Source organism: Chiloscyllium punctatum, chromosome 1 (genome assembly GCF_047496795.1).
Source record: "Chiloscyllium punctatum isolate Juve2018m chromosome 1, sChiPun1.3, whole genome shotgun sequence".
Lineage (NCBI taxonomy): Eukaryota > Metazoa > Chordata > Chondrichthyes > Orectolobiformes > Hemiscylliidae > Chiloscyllium > Chiloscyllium punctatum.
In genome coordinates, this window is record NC_092739.1 from 180,222,823 (window position 1) to 180,247,325 (window position 24,503).

Genomic DNA, 24,503 nt, shown 5'->3' on the forward strand with positions numbered 1-24,503 from the left:
TCTTTAGGACTGTGGGAGGAAACCGGAGGACCCGGAGGAAACCCACGCAGACACGGGGAGAACATGCAAACTCCACACAGAGAGTCGCCTGAGACGGGAATTGAACCCAGATCTCTGGCGCTGTGAGGCAGCAGTGCTAACCACTGTGCCACCGTGCCGCCCATATGTATCCTTATATTTTTCAAACTTTTTCAGCGCATCCTCCTTCCTAACATCAACCTGTTCTAACATAGCAACCTGTTTCACACTTTCCTCAGAAACATCACGGTCCCTCTCAGTAGTGAATACTGAAGCAAAATACTCATTAAGGACCTCCCCTACATCCTCCGACTCCAGGTACAAGTTCCCTCCACTATCCATGATCGGCCCTACCCTCACCCTGGCCATCCCCTTCTTCCTCACAGAAGTGTAGATTGCCTTCGGGTTTTCCTTCATCCTACCCACTAAGGCTTCTTCATGCTCCCTTCTAACTCTCCTCAGTCCATTCTTCAGTTCCTTCCTCGATACCTTGTAATTCTCTAAAGCCCTGTCTGATCTTTGCCTCTTCAACTTTAGGTAGGCTTCCTTCTTCCTCTTCACTAGATGTTCCACATTCCTTGTCACCCAAGGTTATTTCACACGACTGTCCCTTCCTTGCCTCAGGGGGACAAACCTGTCCAGCACGATCAGCAAGTGCTTCCTAAACAACCTCCACTTTTCTATTGTGCATTTCCCTGAGATCATCTGTTCCTAATTTAGGTGCCCCAGTTCCTACCTAATAGCATTGTAATTCCCCCTCCCCCAATTAAATACTTTCCCATACTGTCTGCTCCTATCCCTCCCCATGAATGTAATAAAGGTCAGGGAGCTGTGATCGCTAAAACCAACATGCTCTCCAAACCAAGAGATCTGATACCTTGCAATGGTTCATTGCCAAGCACCAAATCCAATATGGCCTTCCCTTTAGTCAGCCTATCTGCATATTGCATATTGACTAGAATAGGATTAGGGCAAGTCAAGGACAGTAGTGGGAAGTTGTGTGTGGAAGCTGAGGAAGGAGAGGTGCAAAATGAGTATTTTTCTTCATTATTCACACAGGATAAAGACAATGTTCATACAGTCATAGAGATGTACAGCATGGAAACAGACCCGTTCGGTCCAACCCATCCATGCCGACCAGATATCCCAACCCAATCTAGTCCCACCTGCCAGCATCCGGCCCATATCCCTCCAAATCCTTCCTATTCATAAACCCATCAAAATGCCTCTTAAATGTTGCAATTGTACCAGCCTCCACCACTTCCTCTGGCAGCTCATTCCATACACGTACCACCCTCTGCATGAAAAAGTTGCCCCTTAGGTCTCTTTTATATATTTCCCCTCTCACCCTAAACCTATGCCCTCTAGTTCTGGACTCCCCCACCCCAGGGAAAAGGCCCCTTGTCTATTTATCCTATCCATGCCTCTCATAATTTTGTAAACCTCTATAAGGTCACCCCTCAGCCTCAGGGCTCCAGGGAAAACAGCCCCAGCCTGTTCAGCCTCTCCCTATAGCTCAAATCCTCCAATCCTGGCAACATCCTTGTAAATCTTTTCTGAACCCTTTCAGGTTTCACAACATCTTTCCAATAGGAAGGAGACCAGAATTGCACGCAATATTCCAACAGTGGCCTAACCAATGACCTGTACAGCCGCAACATGACCTCCCAACTCCTGTACTCAATACTCTGACCAATAAAGGTTTACATACCAAACGCCTTCTTCATTATCCTATCTACCTACGACTCCACTTTCAAGGAGCAATGAACCTGCACTACAAGGTCTACTTGTTCAGCAACACTCCCTAGGACCTTACCATTAAATATATAAGTCCTGTTAAGATTTGCTTTCCCAAAATGCAGCACCTCGCATTTATCTGAATTAAACTCCATCTGCCACTTCTCAGCCCATTGGCCCAACTGGTTCAAATCCTGTTTTAATCTGAGGTAACCCTCTTCGCTGTCCACTACACCTCCAATTTTGGTGTCATCTGCAAACTTACTAACTGTACCTCTTATGCTTGCATCCAAATCATTTATGTAAATGACAAAATGACAAACTCCATTGGTCACAGGCCTCCAGTGTGAAAAACAACCCTCCACCACCACCCTCTGTCTTCTACCTTTGAGCCAGTTCTGTATCCAAATGGCTGGTTCTCCCTGTATTCCGTGAGATCTAACCTTGCTAATCAGTCTCCCATGGGGAACCTTGTCGAACGCCTTACTGAAGTCCATATAGATCACATCTACTGCTCTGCCCTCATCAATCTTTTTTGTTACTTCTTCAAAAAACTCAATCAAGTTTGTGAGACATGATTTCCCACGCACAAAGCCATGTTGACTATCCCGAATCAGTCCTTGCCTTTCCAAATACATGTACATCCTGTCCCTCAGGATTCCCTCCAACAACTTGCCCACCACTGAGGTCAGGCTCACTGGTCTATAGTTCCCTGGCTTGTCTTTACCGCCCTTCTTAAACAGTGACACCACGTTTGCCAACCTGAAGTCTTCCGGCACCTCACCTGTGACTATCGATAATACAAATAATGTTGTTGAGAAGAATACTGAGATACAGGCTATTAGACGAGATGAGGTTCATAAAGAGGAGATGTTAGCAATTCTGGAAAGTGTGAAAATAGATAAGTCCCCTGGGCCAGATGGGATTTATCCTAGGATTCTCTGGGGAGTGAGGGAGGAGATTGCAGAGCCTTTAGCTTTGATCTTTATGTTGTCAATGTCTACAGGAATACTGCCAGAAGACTGGAGGATAGCAAATGGTGCGCCCTTGTTCAAGAAGGGGAGTAGAGACAACTCTGGTAATTATAGACCAGTGAGCCTTACTTTGGTTGTGGGTAAAGTGTTGGAAAGGAATATAAGAGATAAGATTTATAATCATCTAAAGAGGAATAAGTTGATTAGGGATAGTCAACACCATTTTGTCAAGGGTAGGTCGTGCCTCACAAACCTTATTGAGTGCTTTGAGAATGTGACCAAACAGGTGGATGAGGGTAAAATGGTTGATGTGGTGGATTTCAGTAAGGTGTTTGATAAGGATCCCCATAGTAGGCCATTGCAGAAAGTACAGAGGCGTGGGATTGAGGGTGATTTAGCGGTTTGGATCAGAAATTGGGTGGTTGTAAGAAGTTAGAGGGTGGTGGTTGATAGGAAATGTTTATCCTGGAGTTCAGTTACTAGTGGTGTACTATAAGGATCTGTCCGGGGCCACTGCTGTTTGTCATTTTTATAAATGTCCCGGATGAGGGTGTAGAAGGATGGGTTAGTAAACTTGCAATTGACAGTAAGGTCGGTGGAATTGTGGGCAGTGCCGAAGGATGTTGCAGGTTACAGAGGGGCACAGATAAACTGCAGAGCTGGGCTGAGATGTGGCAAGTAGAGTTTATTGAGGAAAAGTGTGAGATGATTCACTTTGGAAGGAGCAACAGGAATACAAAGTACTGGGCTAATGGTAAGATTCTTGGTAGTGTAGATGAGCAGAGAGATCTCGGTGTCTGTGTGCATAGGTCCCTGAAAGTTGCCACCCAGGTTGATAGGGTTGTTCAGAAGACATACAGCATGTTAGCTTTTATTAGTAGAGGAAGTGAGTTTCGGAACCATGAGGTCATACTGCAGCTGTACAAAGCTATTGTGCAGCCGCACCTGTAGTGTTGTGTATAATTCTGGCCACTGCATTATAAGAAGGATGTGGAAGTATTGGAAAGGGTGTCGAGGAGATACACCAGGATGTTGCCTGGTATGGAAGGCTGAGGGACTTGAGGCTGTTTTCGTAAGAGAGAAGGTTGAGACATACAAAATGATCAGAGGATTAGACGGGGTGGACAGTGAGAGCTTTTTTTGCTCGGATGGTGATGGCTTGCACGAGGGGACATAGCTTTAAATTGAGGGGTGATAGATATAGAACAGATGTCAAAGGTAGCTTCTTTACTCAGAGAGTGGTAAGGGCATGGAATGCCCTGCCTGCAACAGTGGTAGACTTGTCAACTGTTTGAGCAATTAAATAGTATTGGATAAACATTTGGATGATAATGTTATAATGTAGGTTAGATGAGCTTCAGATTGGTTCCACAGGTCGGCATAACATCGAGGGCCGAAGGGCCTGTCTTGTGCCATACTGTTTTATGTTCTGGGAAGCCTTCCTGGACACACCTGACAAAATCTGCTCCATCCAAATTATTTGAACTGAGTAGGTTCCAATTAGTATTAGGGAAGTTAAAGTCACCCATGACAACAACCCTGTTACGTCTGCATCTTTCCAAAATCTGCCTCCCAATCTGCTCCTCCATGTCTCTGTTGCTATTAGAGGGCCTGTAGGAAACTCCCAATAGAGTGACTGCTCCTTTCCTGTTTCTGACTTTCACTCAGACTGAACACAAACTCTCCTCGATGATCTCCCTTTCTGCAGCTGTGATACTATCCCTGATTAGCAATGCCACTTCCCTACCTCTTTTACCTCCCCCACATGCCCCCCCCCACCCCACCCCCATTCCTTTTGAAACATCTAAACCCTGGAACATCCAACAACCATTCCTGCCCCCTGTGATACCCAAGTCTCTGTAATGGCCACAGCATCATAGTTCCAAGTACTGATCTCTTAAGTTCATCTCCCTTATTCCTGATACTTCTTGCATGAAAATAGACACACTCACTGCATCTTTGCCCTACCAAGTGCCTATCCCTCCTCACAGACTCTGCACACTGTATTTGGCTGATCACTACCTTCTCCATCATCTGATCCAAAGCTCAGCTCCCCCACCCGCCCCGCCAATCTAGTTTAAACCCATCCGAAGGGTTTTAGCAAACCTCCCACCCAGGATATTGATGCCCCTGCAGTTCAGGTGCAACCTGTCCTTCATGTACAGGTCCTAACTTCCCGAGAAGATATCCCAATAGTCCACATACCTGAAGCCCTGCGTCCTACACAGCCCTGCAGCAATATGTTCATCTGCACTCGATCTCTGTTCCTAGCCTCACTAGCCCATGGCATCGGTAGCAATCCTGAGATTACTACTCTGCTCGTTCTGCCTTTTAGCTTCCAACCTAATTCCCTATATTCACGTTTCAGTCCACATCCCTTTTTCTAGCTATGTCATTGGTACTGATGTGGACCACGACTTCTGGCTGCTCTACTTCCCCCTTAAGAATCCTGTAGACACAATCTGAGACATCCCTGACCCTGGCACCCGGGAGGCAACACACCAACCAGGAGTCTTGTTTGCGACCACAGAATCTTCTGTCTGTTCCTCTCATGATTTAATCTCCTATCACTATCACTCTCCTATTCTTCCCCTTTCCCTTCTGAGCCACAGAGCCAGGCTCAGTGCCAGAGAACTAGCCGCTGTGGCTTTCCCCTGGTAGGTCCCCCCCCACGCCCCCGCCCCCCCCCCCCCCCAACCCCCCAACAGTTTCCAAAACAGTATACTTATTGTTGAGGGGCACGGCCACAGGGGGTCCCTGAACTATCTGCCTATTCCCTTTCCCTCTCCTGACCATCACCCAGCTACCTTTATCCTGTAACTTAGGTGTGACTGCCTCCCTGTAACTCCACTCTATCACCCCCTCAGCCTCCCGAATGATCCAGAGTTCATCCAGCTCCAGCTCCAGGTCCCTAATGCGGTCTGTGAGGAGCTGGGGTTGGGTGCCCTTCTCCCAGGTGAAGTCAGCAGGGACACCATTGGTGACCCTTACCCCCCACATCCCGCAGGAGGAATATGTAACTGCCCTAACCTCCAAACCCTCTGCTCTAAATTGCCGAGAGAGATTAAATAAATAAGTAAAAAACTTACCTTACCAACCGTCCACACACAGTATTTCTTTTGGCTAGAGGAAGAGGATGGGAGGGAAACATTACACGTGTAGTGTTGCGGGTTTAGCCACAGCCTGAATATATCAGTTCACTTGCCCAGCAATCGCCGCATCCATGTTGAGCCTTCGCTCCACCTATTCACGAGGTAAGTCTTTAAGAGGAAAAAATTTACCTTTCCAGCAGCCCCCTGGTCCGTGCTGTCACTGCTCCCACTGCCGCTGAAAGCCTTGTACCTAAGGTTACACCATGTGTAGTGACATTAGAAACTTTTCACTGCACTCCTGTACTTCTACACTTCAGTAAGGCTTACATCAATTAAATCAAATCAAATCAAAGACATAACAGATTTTACACAAGGACAGAGGGAGAGAGAAAAGAACAAAAGGGGAAAGTTTGGGATAGGTTATAAAGCACAAGAGATTAAATGATAAAAGAGTTTGTAGCATGAAACAAATAAATAAAGAGATGATTCTAAAGTTGTAAAGGGCAAAGAAAACAGAGTCACTGCAAATTCATATTTTATTCCATATTTCCATCATCCACATTGTGCGGCTTTATGACCATAAGAACGAGGAGGAGGAGGAGGCCATTCAGCCCCTCATGCCTGCATCACCATTTAACATGATCATGGCTGATATTAGCACAGTCTCAACAAAGAATCAATAAGCATTGACAACAAGGCTCCAAATTAAATGTTAAAGTAAGTGTGTAGCTCAGGCCAAGACACAACAGGGAAATCAAGCATTATCTTTGACAGTCATGGGGCTGGGAACACAGGGATTGGGAGATCAAATTAATCCTGCTGCTTGGTTGGTCAGTACCCCAACTTCAAAACACCCTCAGGCCATTTCTCACACCATTTTTATTCCATTCCACTAGTCAAGGAAATCGTCCCTTTGTAAAAGTACACCAGGTACCGATAATTAACCCAAACACCTCCAAATGCCTGTAACTATTTCATGCCGCTAAAACCTTACCTTGTAAAAGTCCTTCACTCCCTCACATTCCCCACCCCCCACAAACTCCCCCCACCTCTTCAGACTCCCCCCACTGCCTCACACTCCCCCACCCCCTCACACTGCCCCCACCCTGTCACACTGACCCACCCCCCTCACACTCTCCCCCACCCTCACACTCCCCCCCCAACACTCCCCCCACCCCTCACACTTCCCCCATACCCCCACATTCCCCCACCCCCTCACACTCCCCCCACCCCTCACACTGCCCCACCCCGTCAACGCTGCCCCCACCCTCTCACACTCCCCTGAGCACCCTTACACTCTCCCCACACCCTCACACTCTCCCCCACCCTCTCACACTCTCTCCACTCCCTCACACTCTCCCCCACCTCTCACACTCCCCCACCCCCTCACACTCTCCCCCACCCGTGCACACTTTCCCCCACCCTCTCACACTCCCGCACTCCTCTCACACTCTCCCCCACCCCTCTCACACTCCCACACCCCTCTCACATTTTCCCCCACCCCCCACACTCCTCACACTCTCCCCCACCCCCCCTCACACTCCCCCCATCCTCTCACACTGCCCCCACCTCCTCACACTCTCCCCCACCCCCTCACACTGCTCCCACCCCCTCACATTCTCCTCCACCCCCACACACTCTCCCTCACCCTTTACACTGTCCCCACGCCGCTCACACTCTCCCCCACCCTTTCACATTATCCCCACCCCCTCATACTGTCCCCACCTCTCACACTGTGTCCCCTTCACACTGCTCCCACTCCATCACACTGTGCTCTTTCTCACAGATACTGTGCATTTTCACTCTCTATGCCCACCATCACACTGCCACTCAATAACAAATCTGGAATGTCAACTCTGTTTGTGGCAGACCATAGGTGACCTGGTTTAATTGGAAAGTTATTATAGAGTCATGGAGTCATAGGGATGTACAGCACAGGAACTTGTCCAACCTTTCCATGCCGACCAGATATCCCAACATAATCTAGTCCTATTTGTCAGCACTTGGCTCATGTCCCTCTAAACCCATCATCTACCCATATATTCATATAACCATCCAGATGCCTTTTAAATGTTGTAATTGTACCAGCCTCCATCACTTCCTCTGGCAGCTCATTCCATACATGCACCACCCTCTGTGTGAAAAAGTTGCCTCTTAGGTCCCTTTAAAATCTTTCCCCTCTCACCCTAATCCTATGCCATCTGGTTCTGGACTCCCTCACCCCAGGGAAAAGACCTTGTCTATTTACTCTATCCATGCCCCTCATGATTTTGCAAACTCTATAAAGTCACCCCTCAGCCTCCAACGCTCCAGGGAAAACAGCCCCAGCCTGTTCAGCCTCTCCCTGTAGCTCAAATCCTCCAACGCTGGCAACATCTTTGTAAATCTTTTCTGAACCCTTTCAAGTTTCACAACGTCCTTCCTACAACATAGGAAGGAGAACAGAATTGCACACAATATTCCAACAGTGTCCTGTACAGCTGCAACATGACCTCCCAACTCCTGTACTCAATACTCCAACCAATAAAGGAAAGCATACCAAACGCCTTCTTCACTATCCTACCTAGCTGTGACTCCACTTTCAAGGAGCTATGAACCTGCACTCCAAGGTTTCTTTGTTCAGCAATACTCCCCAGGACCTTACCATTAAGTGTATAAGCCATTCCCTAATTTGCTTTCTCAAAATGCAGCACCTCACCTTTATCTAAATTAAACTCCATCTGCCATTCCTCAGCCCATTGGTCCATTTGATCAAGATCCCGTTGAACTCTGAGGTAACCTTCTTTGATGTCCACTACACCTCCAATTTTGGTGTCATCTGCAAACTTACTAATGAAACCTCCTATGTTCACCTCTGAATCATTTAGATAAATGAGGAAAAGTAGTGGACCCAGCACCGATCCTTATGGCATACCACTGGTCACAGGCCTCCGGTCTGAAAGGCAACCCTCCACCGCCACCCTGTTTTCTACCAACAGAACATAGAACATTACGGCGCAGTACAGACCCTTCAGCCCTCGAAGTTGCGCCACCCTGTGAAACCAATCTGAAGCCCATCTAATCTATGTTATTCCATTCTCGCCCATATACCTATCCAATGACCATTTAAATGCCCTTAAAGTTGGTGAGTCTACAACTGGTGCAGGCACTGCGTTCCACACCCCTACTACTCTGAGTAAAGAAACTACCTCTGACATCTGTCCTATATCTATCAGCCCTCCATTTGAAGCTATGGCCCCTCGTGCTATCCATCCCCATACTTGGAAAAAGGCTCTCCCTTTCCACCCTATCTAACCCTCTGATTATCTTGTATGTCTCTATTAAGTCACTTCTCAACCTTCTTCTCTCTAATGAAAACAGCCTCAAGTCCCTCAGCCTTTCCTTGTAAGACCTTCCCTCCATACCAGGGAACATTCTCGTAAATCTCCTCTGAACCCTTTCCAAACCTTCCACATCCTTCCTGTAATGCAGTGACCAGAACTGTATGCAATACTCCAAGTTCGGCCTCACCAGAGTTTTGTACAGCTGCAGCATGACCTTGTGGTTCCGAAACTCAATCCCTCTACTAATAAAAGCTAACACACTGTATGCTTTCTTAAAAGCCCTTTGAGGGATCTATGCACATGGACACCATGATCTCTCTGCTAATCTACACTACCAAGAATCTTACCATTCACCCCAGTACTCTGCATTCCTGTTACTCCTTCCAAAATCAAACCTTATTTTGACAATATTGCAATCAGCTAATTTGTTCACTTTTGAACTGATTTCCAATTGCTCTGATTGGGTTTGAGTAAGCAGATAGCAGGGTCTTACCTTTATAAGCATGCAGCATACCTTTATTCAGGCTGATGTTGCACATCAGTGTTCAGTAACCAGCCATTATAAGGTATTGGGAGAGTAATCTACTTTCTTGACTACAAATCCCATCACCATAGTCATTTAACACATCTGCGAGTTTGTGAATATGCTTAACGAAAGCTATTAATGTTGTAAAAGCTCAACTAGATCTTTCATTGTCTCCTGCCCAGTGTGATCTCAGACAATTCCACTCGGAGTTCCCCAGTTTTAAAGGACAACTAGGGACAGGCGATTAAAACATACTGTACTTACCCTGTCCTGAAGCAAAGACTTGGCAATGCTGAGGGACCTTCACTTGCTGCTGATTGACTGACATTGGCTGTTCCTGACCACTTCCAGCACTCTGTGTGATCAAAGCCACGCACACAATGAGGAATTTAAATAAATTGTCTGTTTCCAGTACGCAGACGTGCCCCAGTTATCAGTGAGAACATGACATTCTTACTTCAAGGTCAACTCACAGCCTCCACTTAACCAAACAAATGGTAACAGTGGCATTCGATTCAATAATGCACAGAAACGTAGATACATTTTAAACAAAATTGCACAATGAACAGGAACCCCTTCTTGTCACTGTGGCGTTAAAACCTATCCCCACCTGAAAGGAGTGAATTCCTTGATCCTGCACTTGTAGCAGCTAACTGAGTCAGATAATGAGTCAGGGTGACAGCCTTACATCCTGTTCCTCACCTGACCCTTAACCTCTTTTACTGTGAGATCTCTTACAACCAGGTCGAACCCACTGGAAACCTCCTAGTGCCTAAAAGGGAATGCAATTGTACAACTATTCCAGATAGATCACAGCAAGGCTCAGTAGAACAGAGCACAACACACCCACATCCACCTCTAATCACTCCCCCATGAGATATAAACCGACATTAAACATCAGATATGAGCCTTGCTTTGTAGCTGGGCTCTTGGAAATTGGTGGTGACAGGGTGGTACTTCAAGAGATGGAACTTGGAGGTTTTTCATTCAAATATCCTCCTCTGTAATCTCACTGCTCAGTTACCAGCTAATTTGTAAACTATGTAAAATATTTTCCACTCATTTTTCTGTGAGGCCAAGACACAAGGTGTAAGAGGATGGGTAGACAATAGGGCTGTGATGCCTGCTCGGCTGTTCAGTATGATCATGGCTGTTCTTGCACTTTAACCATTTATCCTACCAGGTTTGGGCTGACATGGTAAACTGGTTAGCAAGGTTTGATCTCATGGAATACAGGAAGAACTAGCCATTTGGATACAGAACTGGCTCAGAGGGAGGAGACAGAGGGTGGTGGTGAAGGGTTGCCTTTCAGACCGGAGGCCTGTGACCAGTGGAGTGCCACAAGGATCAGTCCACTGTTTTTTGTCATTTATATAAATGGTTTGGATGTGAGCATAGGAGCATTATGGACTAGGCCAGACTACCCAAAACATTCTGTTGTATGCAAGGTTTGTGAAGGTTCATAACTCAGGTTGAGGTTTAGGGTGTAGGTTTGCTCGCTGAGCTGTAGATTTGATATCCAGACGTTTCATTACCTGGCTAGGTAACATCATCAGTGGCGACCTCCAAGTGAAGCGAAGCTGTTGTCTCCTGCTTTCTGTTTATATCTTTCTCCTGGATGGGGATCCTGGGGTTTGTGGTGATGTCATTTCCTGTTCGTTTTCTGAGGGGTTGATAGATAGCGTCTAGATCTATGTGTTTGTTTATGACGTTATGGTTGGAGTGCCAGGTCTCTAGGAATTCTCTGGCATGTCTTTGCTTAGCCTGTCCCAGGATAGATGTGTTGTCCCAGTCGAAATGGTGGTTTTTTCATCCGTGTATAGGGCTATGAGGGAGAGGGGGTCGTGTCTTTTTGTGGCTAGCTGGTGTCCGTGTATCCTGGTGGCTAACTTTCTTTCTGTTTGTCCTACGTAGTGTTTGTGGCAGTCCTTGCATGGAATTTTGTAGACGACGTTGGTTTTGTCCATGGGTTGTACTGGGTCTTTTAAGTTTGTTAGTTTTTGTTTGAGAGTGTTGGTGGGTTTGTGTGCTACTAGGATTCCAAGGGGTCTTAGTAGTCTGGCTGTCATTTCTGAAACTTCTTTGATGTATGGTAAGGTGGTTAGGGTTTCTGGCTGTGTTTGGTCTGCTTGTCATGGTTTGTTCTTGAGGAATCTGCGCACTGTATTTTTTGAGTATCCGTTCTTCTTGAATACGTTGTATAGGTGGTTCTCCTCTGTTTTCCGAAGTTCGCCTGTGCTGCAGTGTGTGGTGGCTCGTTGGAATAGTGTTCTGATACAGCTTCGTTTGTGTGTGTTGGGATGGTTGCTGGTGTAGTTAAGTATTTGGTCAGTGTTTGTCGGTTTTCTGTATACACAGGTTTGTAGTTCTCCGTTGTCCGTTCTTTCGACTGTGACGTCCAGGAATGCGAGTTTGTTTAGGATCTCTTCCTCCTTGGTGAACTTTATGCCTGTGAGGGTGTTGTTGATGATGTTAAATGTCTCTTCTATCTTGTTTCGTTTTGTGATGACAAAGGTGTCAACTACGTAGTGGACCCAGGATATCAAACCTACAGCTCAGCGAGCAAACCTACACCCTAAACCTCAACCTGAGCTACAAACCTTCACAAACCTTGCAAAAACCTATGGGCGCAACACGCTACAACTTGCCCAAAGATGGGAAAGGAATGCCATCCGAGAGAGTTCCACCCACGAACAACTGTACTTCCTGCATGAATGTTTAAGAAAACAGGTACTGCCAAATGTCTCCAATATAAACTGCCGATAAAAACACCTCAAGCCAGAAGTATTACATGGCCGCAGAATGCTCTGAGAACTAATCAATGACGCCCACCACAGACTCCGAAAATACAACCGGGAAGTTGCGCGCCAAAAACCGTTATTCAAACAAGCAACAAATCAAGAATGGACAGACGCGGTAGAATGAGCCATAAACACCAAAGAACGACAAACACAGATAAAGAAAAATCGGGACCTGAAGAAAAAACTTGACAAACTCACAGAATAAAACAAAACTGATAACACAGCGGCATGGATAAAGAACTTATCAGACCGGAACCTGTCAGACACAAAAAAGCAGTACGAGTAAAAGGACTAAATTTCAATTACTGAGATGCTGACAAGAAGGATTTCCTAGTGGCATTAGAAACCACATTGAAGGACAACAAACTCACGGAAGAAACACAACAAACGATCAGACAGACAGTTGCACCTACTCTGAGCCGAAAGAGGGAAGGAAACAAACTGAACACACAAGAAAAGAAAGCCCTAGAAAACCTCAAAAAAGACAAAAACATCGTTATATTACCTGCAGACAAAGGTCGGCTCACAGTCATCCTGTACAGAAGGCACTACATAGAGAAAGCCAATGCACTACTCGCAGACACCAACACCTACCAACAGGTGGCGCTAGACCCAACCCCACAACTAGGAAACAAGATTACGTATCTCCTCTGAAAATTACACAATTCTGGACAATTAAACAAGACGGAATTCCAGAAAATGAAACCCGATGGGACCAACACCCCACGATTCTACAGACTACCAAAAATCCATAAACCAGGAGCCCCCCCTCAGACCCATAGTCTCACTACCCGGAACACCAACTTACAGACTGGCCAAAGAACTACACGCAAGACTGAAATACCTAGTAGAAGAGTCACAGCACTCCATCCACTCCACCCAGGAATTCCTAAAAATCATCAAAAACACCAAAATAGAGGAAGACGAAACAATGATCTCATTCGATGTAACAGCCCTGTTCACCTCCACCAACATCGACCTGGCAAAGGAAACACTCACCACACTTTTAGAACAGACCATCACACACACACCCCAACCACCATCAATCACATTACCAACGAGAACATCATGATACTAGTGGACCTGTGCCTCACGACCTACTTCACCTTCAACAACATAGTCTACAAACAAACCAACAGCACACCCATGGGATCTCCGCTATCAGGATTCATAGCAGAAGCAGTCATGCAAAGAGTAGAACAAACAGCCCTACCAACCATCAAACCAAAAATCTGGGTCTGCTACGTAAATGACACTTTTGTCATCACAAAACGAAACAAGATAGAAGAGACATTTAACATCATCAACAACACCCTCACAGGCATAAAGTTCACCAAGGAGGAAGAGATCCTAAACAAACTCGCATTCCTGGACATCACAGTCGAAAGAACGGACAACGGAGAATTACAAACCTGCCTATACAGAAAACCGACAAACACTGACCAAATACTTAACTACACCAGCAACCATCCCAACACACACAAACAAAGCTGTATCAGAACACCATTCCAATGAGCCACCACACACTGCAGCACATGTGAACTTCAGAAAACAGAGGAGAACCACCTATACAACGTATTCAAGAAAAACGGATACTCAAAAAATACAGTGCGCAGATTCCTCAAGAACAAACCACGACAAGCAGACCAAACACAGCCAGAAACCCTAACCACCTTACCATACATCAAAGATGTTTCAGAAATGACAGCCAGACGACTAAAACCCCTCGGAATCCTAGTAGCACACAAACCCACCAACACTCTCAAACAAAAACTAACAAACTTAAAAGACCCAGTACAACCCATGGACAAAACCAACGTCATCTAAAAAATTCCATGCAAGGACTGCCACAAACACTACGTAGGACAAACAGGAAGAAAGTTAGCCACCAGGATACACGAACACCAGCTAGCCACAAAAAGACACAACCCTCTCTCCCTCATAGCCCTACACACAGATGAAAAAACCACCATTTTGACTGGGACAACACATCTATCCTGGGACAGGCTAAGCAAAGACATGCCAGAGAATTCCTAGAGGCCTGGCACTCTAACCACAACGTCATAAACAAACACATAGATCTAGACGCTATCTATCAACCCCTCAGAAAACGAACAGGAAATGACATCACCACAAACCCCAGGATCCCCATCCAGGAGAAAGATATAAACAGAAAGCAGGAGACAACAGCTTCGCTTCACTTGGAGGTCACCACTGATGATGTTACCTAGCCAGGTAATGAAACATCTGGATATCAAACCTACAGCTCAGCGAGCAAACCTACACCCTAAACCTCAACCTGAGATACAAACCTTCACAAACCTCCCTCACCTTCCTCTCAAACCCACACCCTAAATTCTGTTGTATGTTTTGAGGGGGTAACCGTAACTTTGCAATTTGTTTTGGTAAGTGTAAAGTGAAAATTACCAGGAGTAAGTTAGCTAGGTTGACTACCACGATTTAAAACAGACAAAAATGTATTCACAAAATTACGGAATAAAACACAAAGAACAGAATTTATGGGCGGCATGGTGGCACAGTGGTTAGCACTCCTGCCTCACAGCGCCGGAGATCCGGGTTCAATTCCCGCCTCAAGCGACTGACTGTGTGGAGTTTGCACATTCTCCCTGTGCCTGCGTGGGTTTCCTCCGGGTGCTCCGGTTTCCTCCCACACTCCAAAGATGTGCAGGTCAGGTGAATTGGCCATGCTAAATTGCCTGTAGTGTTAGGTAAAGGGGTAAATGTAGGGGTATGGGTGGGTTGCGCTTCGGCGGGTCGGTGTGGACTTGTTGGGCCGAAGGGCCTGTTTCCACACTGTAATGTAATCTAATCTAATCTAAGAATAAAGAACCCCGACAGAACCGTCCATCCAAACTAGACTTAATTATGCTGTTCTGTATATACATAACAGTCCCAATAAACAAACCCCTTAAACACAGTAAAAATGAACTACAGATCAAAGTCAGAAGGAGAGAGAGTTTAGCAGCCTGTTTCGACACAGCTCCACTGCTGAACTCTTAACTCAAGTTCTGAACTAACCTGCTCAGCTAGAAAGCTGGCCTCACCCCCTTGACTTATTTAGTTTTATCTGTTTACGTATAAACAAAAAGGCCTCTCAACACTCTTTTATCTTTGTACAAATATAGCCATTTTGGAGCCCGGAGTGCTTTACCACCCCCTGAAAAGAAATCAAGGAAACAGGATCCTTGAGAAAAAGAACAGCTTTTAGAAAAAAGGACCAGCTTTGTGACAGGAGGTATAGTTAGTAAGTTTGCAGATGACACCAAAATTGGTGGTGGAGTGTACAGTGAAGAAGGTTAGTTACCTCAGAGTACAACGGCATCTTGATCAGATGGGCCAATGTGCTGAGTGGCAGATGGGAGTTTAATTTAGATAAATGTGAGGTGCTGCATTTTGGAAAGGCAATTCTTAGCAGGAGTTATACACTTAATGGTAAGGTCCTCGGGAGTGTTGCTGAACAAGGAGACCTTGGAGTGCAGGCTCATTGTTCCTTGAAAGTGGAGTTGCAGGTGGATAGGATAGTGAGGAAGGCATTTACAAAGAAGAACAAAGAACAAAGAATATTTACAGTCCAGGAACAGCCTTTTGGCCCTCCAGGCCTGAGCTGATCCAAATCCACTGTCTAAACCTATCACCCAATTCCTAAGCACCTGTATCCCTCTGCTCCCTACCGCTTAATGCATCTGTCCAGTCGCACCTTAAATGATTCTACTGTGCCTGCCTCCAGTACCTCTGCTGGCAACGCATTCCAGGCACCTACCACCCTCCGTATAAAGTACTTTCTGTGTGTATCCCCCTTAAACTAACGCGTGACCTCTCGTTATTGAATCCCTTACCCTGGGTAAAAGCTTATCTCTATCCACCCTGTCCTATACTCTTCATGATTTTATAGACCTCAATCAGGTTCCCCCTCAATCTCCTTTTTTCTAATGAAAACAATCCTAACCTCTTCAACCTGTCTTCATAGCTAGCACCTTCCACACCAGGCAACAACCTCGTAAACCTTCTCCGCACCCTCGCTGAAGCGTCCACATCCTTCAGGTAATGTGGCACCCAGAACTGTACACAGTATTCTAAATGAGGCCGAACCAAAGTCTTGTACAATTTACTATACTCTTGTACTCAATACTCCGTCCAGTGAAGGCAAGCATACCATATGGGGAATCTTTTCAAATGCCTTACTAAAGTCCACATATATGACATCTACAGCCCTTCCTTCATCTATTAACTTGGTCACTTCCTCAAAGAACACTATTAAGTTGGTAAGGCACGATTTCCCCCGCACAAAACCATGTTGTCTATCACTGAGAAGCTCATTCTTTTCTAAACATAAATAGATCCTATCCCTCAGTACCTTCTCCAGCAACTTCCCCACCATTGACGGCAGGCTCACTGGTCTGTAGTTACCCGGAATATCCCTACTACCCTTCTTAAATTGGGGGACAACATTAGCAACTCTCCAGTCCTCCGGCACCTCACCTGTATTTAAGGATGCCACAAAGATATCTGTCAAGGCCCCAGCTATTTCCTCTCTCACCTCTCTCAGCAACCTGGGATAGATCCCCTCCGGTCCTGGGGATTTGTCCACCTTAATATCCTTTAGCCTACCCACACATCTTCCCTCCCTATGTCAACGTGATCCAGAGTAAACAAACTTCTATCTCTAATCTCAACATTCATCATGTCTCTCTCCTCAGTGAACACTGATGCAAAGTAATCATTGAGAATCTCACCCATTTTCTCAGGTTCAACACACAACCTTCCTTCCTTTTTCTTCAGTGGACCAACCCTTTCTCTAGTTACCCTCTTGCCTCTTATATATGAATAAAAGGCCTTGGGATTCTCCTTAATTCTGCTTGTGAAAGTTATTTCATGACCCCTTTTAGCCTGTTTGATTCCTCGTTTAAGACTGGTCCTACTCTCCCATTATTTCTCCAAGGCTCGTTCTGTTCATAGCTGCCTGGACCTTATGTGTGCTTCCCTTTTCCTCTTGACTAGTTACACAATTTTTCCTGTCATCCACAGTTCACGAATCTTGCCTTTCTTATCCCTTGCTTTCAAAGGGACTTGTCTACCCTGCACTAGCGTCAACCTATCTTTGAAAGCCTTCCACATATCAAATGTGGACTTCCCTTCAAATAGTTGTCCCCAATCCACATTTCCCAGCTCCTATCAAATTTTAATATAATTGGCCTTGGCCCAGTTTAGTACCCTTCCCTTAGGGCCACTCTCATCTTTGTCTATGAGTATTCTAAAACTTACAGAATTGTGGTTACTGTTCCCAAAGAAATCTCCGACTGCAATTTCTACCACCTGGCCTGGCTCATTCCCCAACACCAAATGGCCCCTTCCCTTGTCAGACTATTGACATACTGCTGTAGAAAACTTTTCTGGATGCTCCTCACAAATTCTGCCCCTCTGACACTATGTGTATCCCAGTCAATGTTGGGAAAATTAAAATCTCCCATCACCACTACCCTGTTGCCTCTACATCTTTCCATAATCTGTTTACCTATTTGTTCCTCTACCTCTCGCTCACTGTTGGGAGGCCTGTAGTACAGCCCCAACAATGTAACTGCACCCTTTTTATTTCTCAGCTCTATCCATAATGCCTCACTGCTCAAGCCCTGCATAGTGTCCTCCTTTAGCACAGCCGTGATATCATTCCTGACCAGCAACGCAACTCCTCCCCCCTTTTACATCCCTCCCTCTCCTGTCTGAAGCGTCCGTATCCTGGAACATTTAGTTGCCAGTCATGCCCTTCCTTCAACCAAGTCTCTGTGATTGCAATAATATCATACTCCCAGGCACCAATCCAAGCCCTAAGTTCATCTGCCTTACACACTATACTCCTTGCATTAAAACATTTGCACTTCTGACCACCAGTTCCTTTGCATTCATCTGCTCTCTGCCTAATCTTCCCCGTGGTAATGCGAACTTCATGATCCTGTTCCTTACAGCCTCTAGTTTCCACCTCACTGTCTTCTCTTCTGGTTCCCACCACCCCGCCCCCCCGCCACATTAGTTTAAACCCTCCCCAACAGCAGTAACAAAAACTCCCCCAAGGACATTTGTTCCGGTCTGGTTCAGGTGTAGACCATCCAATTTGTAATAATCCTACCTTCCCCAGAACCGATCCCAATGTCCCACAAATCTGAACCCCTCCCTCCTACACCATCCCTCAAGTCACGTGTTCATCCTGCCTATTCTTTCCTTTCTACGTTGGCTAGCATGTGGCACTGATAGCAATCCCAAGATCACTACCTTTGAGGTCCTCCTCTTTAACATCTCTCCTAGCTCCCTGAATTCTTCTTTCAGGACCTCATCTCGTTTTCTACTTATATCGTTGGTGCCTATATGCACCACAATAACTGGCTGTTCAACCCCCCCCCCCCTTTCAGAATGCTCTGCAGCCGATCAGTGACACCTCTGAGCCGAGCACCTGGGAGGCAACATACCATCCAAGAGACTCGTTTTCAGCCACAGAACAGCCTATCTACTCCCCTTACAATAGAATCCCCTATGACTATGGCCCTACGAGTCTTTTTCCCGCCCTTCTGAACAGCAGTGCCCGCCACGGTGCCATGATCCTGGCAATTGCTGCCCTCCCCTGGTGAGCCATCTCCCCCAACAGTATACAAAATGGTATACCTGTTTTGGATGGAGATGACCGCAGGGGATACCACTGCCCAAATACATACTAAGTCCTTACCTTCCCAGCAACCTCCTAGTCCCAACGTCACCTCTGCTGTGTCCTGCTGCTACCAGGCAGGAAAAAAACTTGTTTGCTTTTATTGGTCAGTGCATTGAGTTCAGGCACTGAGAGGTCATGTTGTGGCTGTACAGGACACTTTCAAATATTGGTTCAATTCTGGTCTCTCTGCTATAGGAAGGATAGTGTGAAACTTGAAAAGGTTCAGAAAGGATTTACAAGGATATTGCCAGGGTTGGAGGATCTGAGCCGTAGTGGGAGGCTGAATAGACTGGGACTATTTTCCCTGGGGCATCAGAGGCTGAGGGGTGACCTTATAGAACATAGAACATAGAACATAGAACATAGAACATAGAACAATACAGCACAGAACAGGCCCTTCGGCCCACGATGTTGTGCCGAACTTCTATCCTAGATTAAGCACCCATCCATGTACCTATCCAAATGCCGCTTAAAGGTCGCCAATGAATCTGACTCTACCACTCCCACGGGCAGCGCATTCCATGCCCCCACCACTCTCTGGGTGAAGAACCCACCCCTGACATCTCCCCTATACCTTCCACCCTTCACCTTAAATTTATGTCCCCTTGTATGACCTTATAGAGGTTTATAAAATCATGAGGGGCATGGATACAATGAATGGACAAGGTCTTTTCTCTAGGGTGGGGAAGTCCAGAACTATAGGGTGAGAGGGTGAAAGATTTCACAGGATGCAGAGGATGGTACAATTATAGAGTGAGCTGCCAGAGGAAGTAATGGAGGCTGGTATGATTACAACATTTGAAAGGCATTTGGATGGGTATATGAATAGGAAGGCTTTAGAAGGATATGGCCAAGTGCTGGCAAATGGGACTAGATTAGGTTAGGATATCTGGTCGGCATGAGTTGAACCAAAGGGGTCTATTTCCATTTTGTACAAATCTATGACTCTATGACAACTTACCATAAGACCATAATTATGAACATAAATAGACCATTCAGCCCATCAAGTCTACTCCACGATGCAATAATATTACGGCTGATCTGATAATCCTCAATTCCATTCTTCTACCTTTTCTCAAAGTAACATTTGCACCACACATGCCAGTCTATGCCCATTTCCAACAAGAGAAAGTCTAACCATTGCCTGTTGACATTCAATGGCATTACTACTACTGAATCCTCTGCTCTCAACATCCTGGGGGTTACCATTGACCAAAGACTGAATTTGACTCACCACATAAATACAGTAGCTATAAGAGCAAGTAACTCATTTTCTGACTCCACAAATCCCTGTCCACCATCTACAAAGCACAAGTCAGGAGAGTGATGAGTTACTGCCCATTGGCAGCTCCAACAACACTCATGAAACTTGGCACCATTCAGGACAAAACAACGCCCACTTGATTGGCACCACATCCACAAGCATCCACTACCTTCACCACCGACACTCAGTAGCAGCAGTATGTACTATCTACAAGATGTACTGCAAAAAAATCACCAAAGATTCTCAGACAGCACCTTCCAAACCCATGACTACTTCCATCTAGAAGGACAAGGGCAGCTGATACACGGGAACACCACTCCCAGCAAGTTCGCCTCCAAACCACTCACCATCCTGACTTGGAAATATATTGTCATTCACAGTCGCTGGGTCAAAATCCTGGTATTCCCTCCCTTAGGGCATTGTGGGTCAATCCACAGCACATGGACTGCAGCGGTTCAAGAAGGCAGCTCACCCCTACCTCAAGGGGCAACTAGGGACGGGCAATAAATGCTGGTCCCAACCAGGGAATGCTGTACAAGGTGGGCCAACGTAATCAGCAGCACCTACTCATTGATTACAAGTCCATCTTCAATACCACAATCCTAAACAAACTCATTTCTAAGCTTCAAGACCTGGGTCCCCACTCTGTAACTGAATCCTCAACTTTGTCACCCATAGACCACAATCAGTAAGAATAGGCGACAACACCTCTTCAACATGGCTGCCCTGCAAAGCTGTGTACTCAGCCCCTTACTATACTCCTTATACACTCACAAACGTGTGGCCAAATTCAGTTCTAATTCCATTTACAAGTTTACTGACAACACCACAGTTGTATGTTGAGTCTTGAACAACGATAAGACAGAGAACAGGAAAGAGATTGAGTGCTTAATGGCATGATGTAAAGACAACAATCTTTCCATCAATGTCAGCTCACAGTGCTGTGCTGAACGTGGCACCAATTTAAATCCCTTCTGCCTGCCCTTGGTCCATAACCCTCCATTCCTTGCTTATTCCAAAAGCCCCTTAAATGCCCTATTGTATCTGCCTCCATCACTATTCCTAACAGCGTGTTCCAGACTGCTACCACTCTCTGTGTAAAAAACTTGCCCCTCACATCTCCTTTGAACTTTCCCCCTGTCACCTTAAATGCTTGCCCCCTCGTGTTAGATGTTCCAATTCTGGGAACAAGATTCTGACTGTCCACACTATCTTTACATCTCATAATTTTATAGACGTCTATCAAGTCTCCCCTCAGCTTCAACCACAGGTTTTCCTAACCTCTTCTTATAGCTCATACCCTCTAACCCAGGCAGCAACCTGGTAAACGTCTTCTGCACCCTCTCCAAAGACTCCACATCCTTCTTGAATTATTGGCAACCACAACTGGACAAAGTGTAGCCTAACCAAAGATGTCTTATACAGCTGCAATATGACATCCTGACTCTTGTACTCAATACAAAGGCAAGCATACCGTAAGCCGTTTTACCACCCTACCTACTTGAGTGGTCATTTTCAGGGAGCTATGGACTTGAACCCCTCTCATCCCTCTGTACATCAATGCTGTTCAGAGTCCTGCCACTAACTGTATATTTTTCCTTAACATTTGATCTCCCAAAGTGCAGCACCTCCCACTTACCCGGATTAATCTCCATCTGCCATTTCTCCACCCAGACATGCAACTGATCTATATCCTGCTGTATCCTTTGCCAACCTTCTACACTATCCACAACTCCAACAACCTTTGTATTGTCTGCAAATTTACCCTGTCCCCGCAGCATACCCACCCCCCCCCCCCCCCCGCCCCCCATCATCTACATTCTCATCTAAGTAATTTATATATATATATCACAAACAGCAGAGATCCCAGTGTGGATCCCTATGGAACATCACTAGTCATGGACCTCCATCCTGAAAAATACCTTTCCACCACTGCCCTCTGCCTTCTAATTCTGAACACAAGTGGCTAGTCACCATGGATCCCAGGCATCTTATTCTTCTGGATGAGCTTACAATGAGGGATCTTGTCATAAACATCCATGTAGACAATATCCATTGCTCTACCCTCATTGATCCCTTTCATCACCTCCTCGAAAAATTCAATCAAGTTAATAACTCATGACCTTCTCTGTACGGAGCCATGCTGATTGTCTCTAATTAGGCTACGTTTTTCCAAATGCACGTAAATCTTATTACTAACATTGTATCCAAAAGCTTCCCAAACACCGATGTGAGATTCACTAGTCTATAGTTTCCTGAATTATCCCTATTTCTCTTCCTGAACAGAGGAACACCACTAGCTACTCACCAGTCCTCTGGGACTCTCCAGTGGATAATGAGGATCTTGGTAAAGGCCCCAGCAATCTCCTCTCATGGTCCTCTCAACAACCTGGGGTAGATACTGTGGGACCCTGGGAACTTATCCACTTTAATGCTTTTCGAGTGACCTGGCACCACTTCTTTCTTGATTCTACCTTCTCCTTAGTTGTCCTTTTGTTTTTAATGTATGTATAGAACGCCTTGGGATTCTCTTTAACCCTGCTAGCCAAGCTCTTTCCATGGCCCATCCATACTCTCCTAATGTCCTGTTCTCTGACTGTGCAGCATTGACATGCAGAAGGTTTAAGCTGAGAAGGGAAAGATTTAAAAGTGACCTGAGTCCCAACCTTTTCACACAGACGGTGTGTATGGAATGAGATGCCAAAGGGAGTGGTGGAAGTGAGTATGATTATAATATTTAAAAGGCATCTGGATGGGTATACGAACAGGAAGGGTTTAGAGGGATATGGGCCAACTGCTGGCAAATGGGACTAGATTAGGTTAGGGTATCTGGTCGGCATGGACAAGTTGGACCAAAGGGCTGTTTCTGTGCTGTATAACTCTAGAACTGGATTGTAGGAGACATGGCATGACAGTGCAGTGAGGCTGGTATGCATCTGATGCCAACCTCTGTGGACTGGGTGTGTGGGTGATTGCCATTCCTAGAGCATGCCATAGGATGTTGGTGACTACCATCCAAGTGAAGGCTGGATGAGGAAGTGGTGAGCTGGAGTTTAATTTTCAGGTCGAGAATGGTCACTGCCTAGGTTCTATCCAGTTGGTGGGAGAACAGGAAACTGTATATCATTGAGGGGGCAAGTAGATAATAATGGCATGCCAATGCATACAAATGGGTCTCTTGCTGCTATAGAACATAGAACATAGAAAAATACAGCGCAGTACAGGCCCTTCGGCCCTCGATGTTGCGTCGACCGAAGCCTACCTAACCTACACTAGCCCAATAACCTCCATATGCTTGTCCAATGCCCGCTTAAATGACCATAAAGGGGGAGAGTCCACCACTGCTACTGGCAGGGCATTCCATGAACTCACAACCCGCTGAGTAAAAAATCTACCCCTAACATCTGTCCTATACCTACCACCCCTTAATTTAAAGCTGTGTCCCCTAGTAACAGCTGACCTCATACGCGGAAAAAGGTTTTCACTGTCAACCCTATCTAAACCCCTAATCATCTTGTACACCTCTATCAAATCTCCCCGAAACCTTCTTTTCTCCAATGAGAAAAGTCCCAAGTGCCTCAGCCTTTCCTCATACAATCTTCCTACCATACCAGGCAACATCCTGGTAAACCTCCTCTGCACTCGTTCCAATGCCTCCATATCCTTCCTGTAGTATGGCGACCAAAACTGCACACAATACTCCAGATGAGGCCGCACCAGAGTCTTATACAACTGCAACATGACCTCAGGACTCCGGAACTCAATTCCTCTACCAATAAAGCCCAGTACACCATATGCCTTCTTCACAGCACTATTTACCTGGGTGGCAACTTTCAAAGATCTGTGGACATGGACACCAAGATCCCTCTGCTCATCCACACTAACAAGTAGTCTACCATTAGCCCAGTAATCCATCTTCTTGTTACTCCTACCAAAGTGAATGACTTCACACTTAGCTACATTGAATTCCATTTGCCACCTTACTGCCCAGCTCTGCAACTTATCTATATCGCGCTGTAACCTGCCACATCCTTCTTCGCTGTCCACAACTCC

At 45.9% G+C, this 24,503-nt stretch overlaps 1 protein-coding gene across 1 annotated transcript in view; it reads right to left on the reverse strand.

Moving 5' to 3' along the window:
* Nucleotides 1–24,503, reverse strand: part of LOC140482028 (apolipoprotein L3-like) — a 243,560-nt gene that overhangs the window by 24,218 nt on the left and 194,839 nt on the right. Inside the window, exons 3-4 of the mRNA XM_072578884.1 lie at nucleotides 9,935–10,025; nucleotides 6,011–6,071 (exon numbers count right to left, since the gene is read on the reverse strand). The gene's annotated coding sequence lies outside the window, so the exon portion shown is untranslated. The remainder of the gene's footprint in view (nucleotides 1–6,010; nucleotides 6,072–9,934; nucleotides 10,026–24,503) is intronic.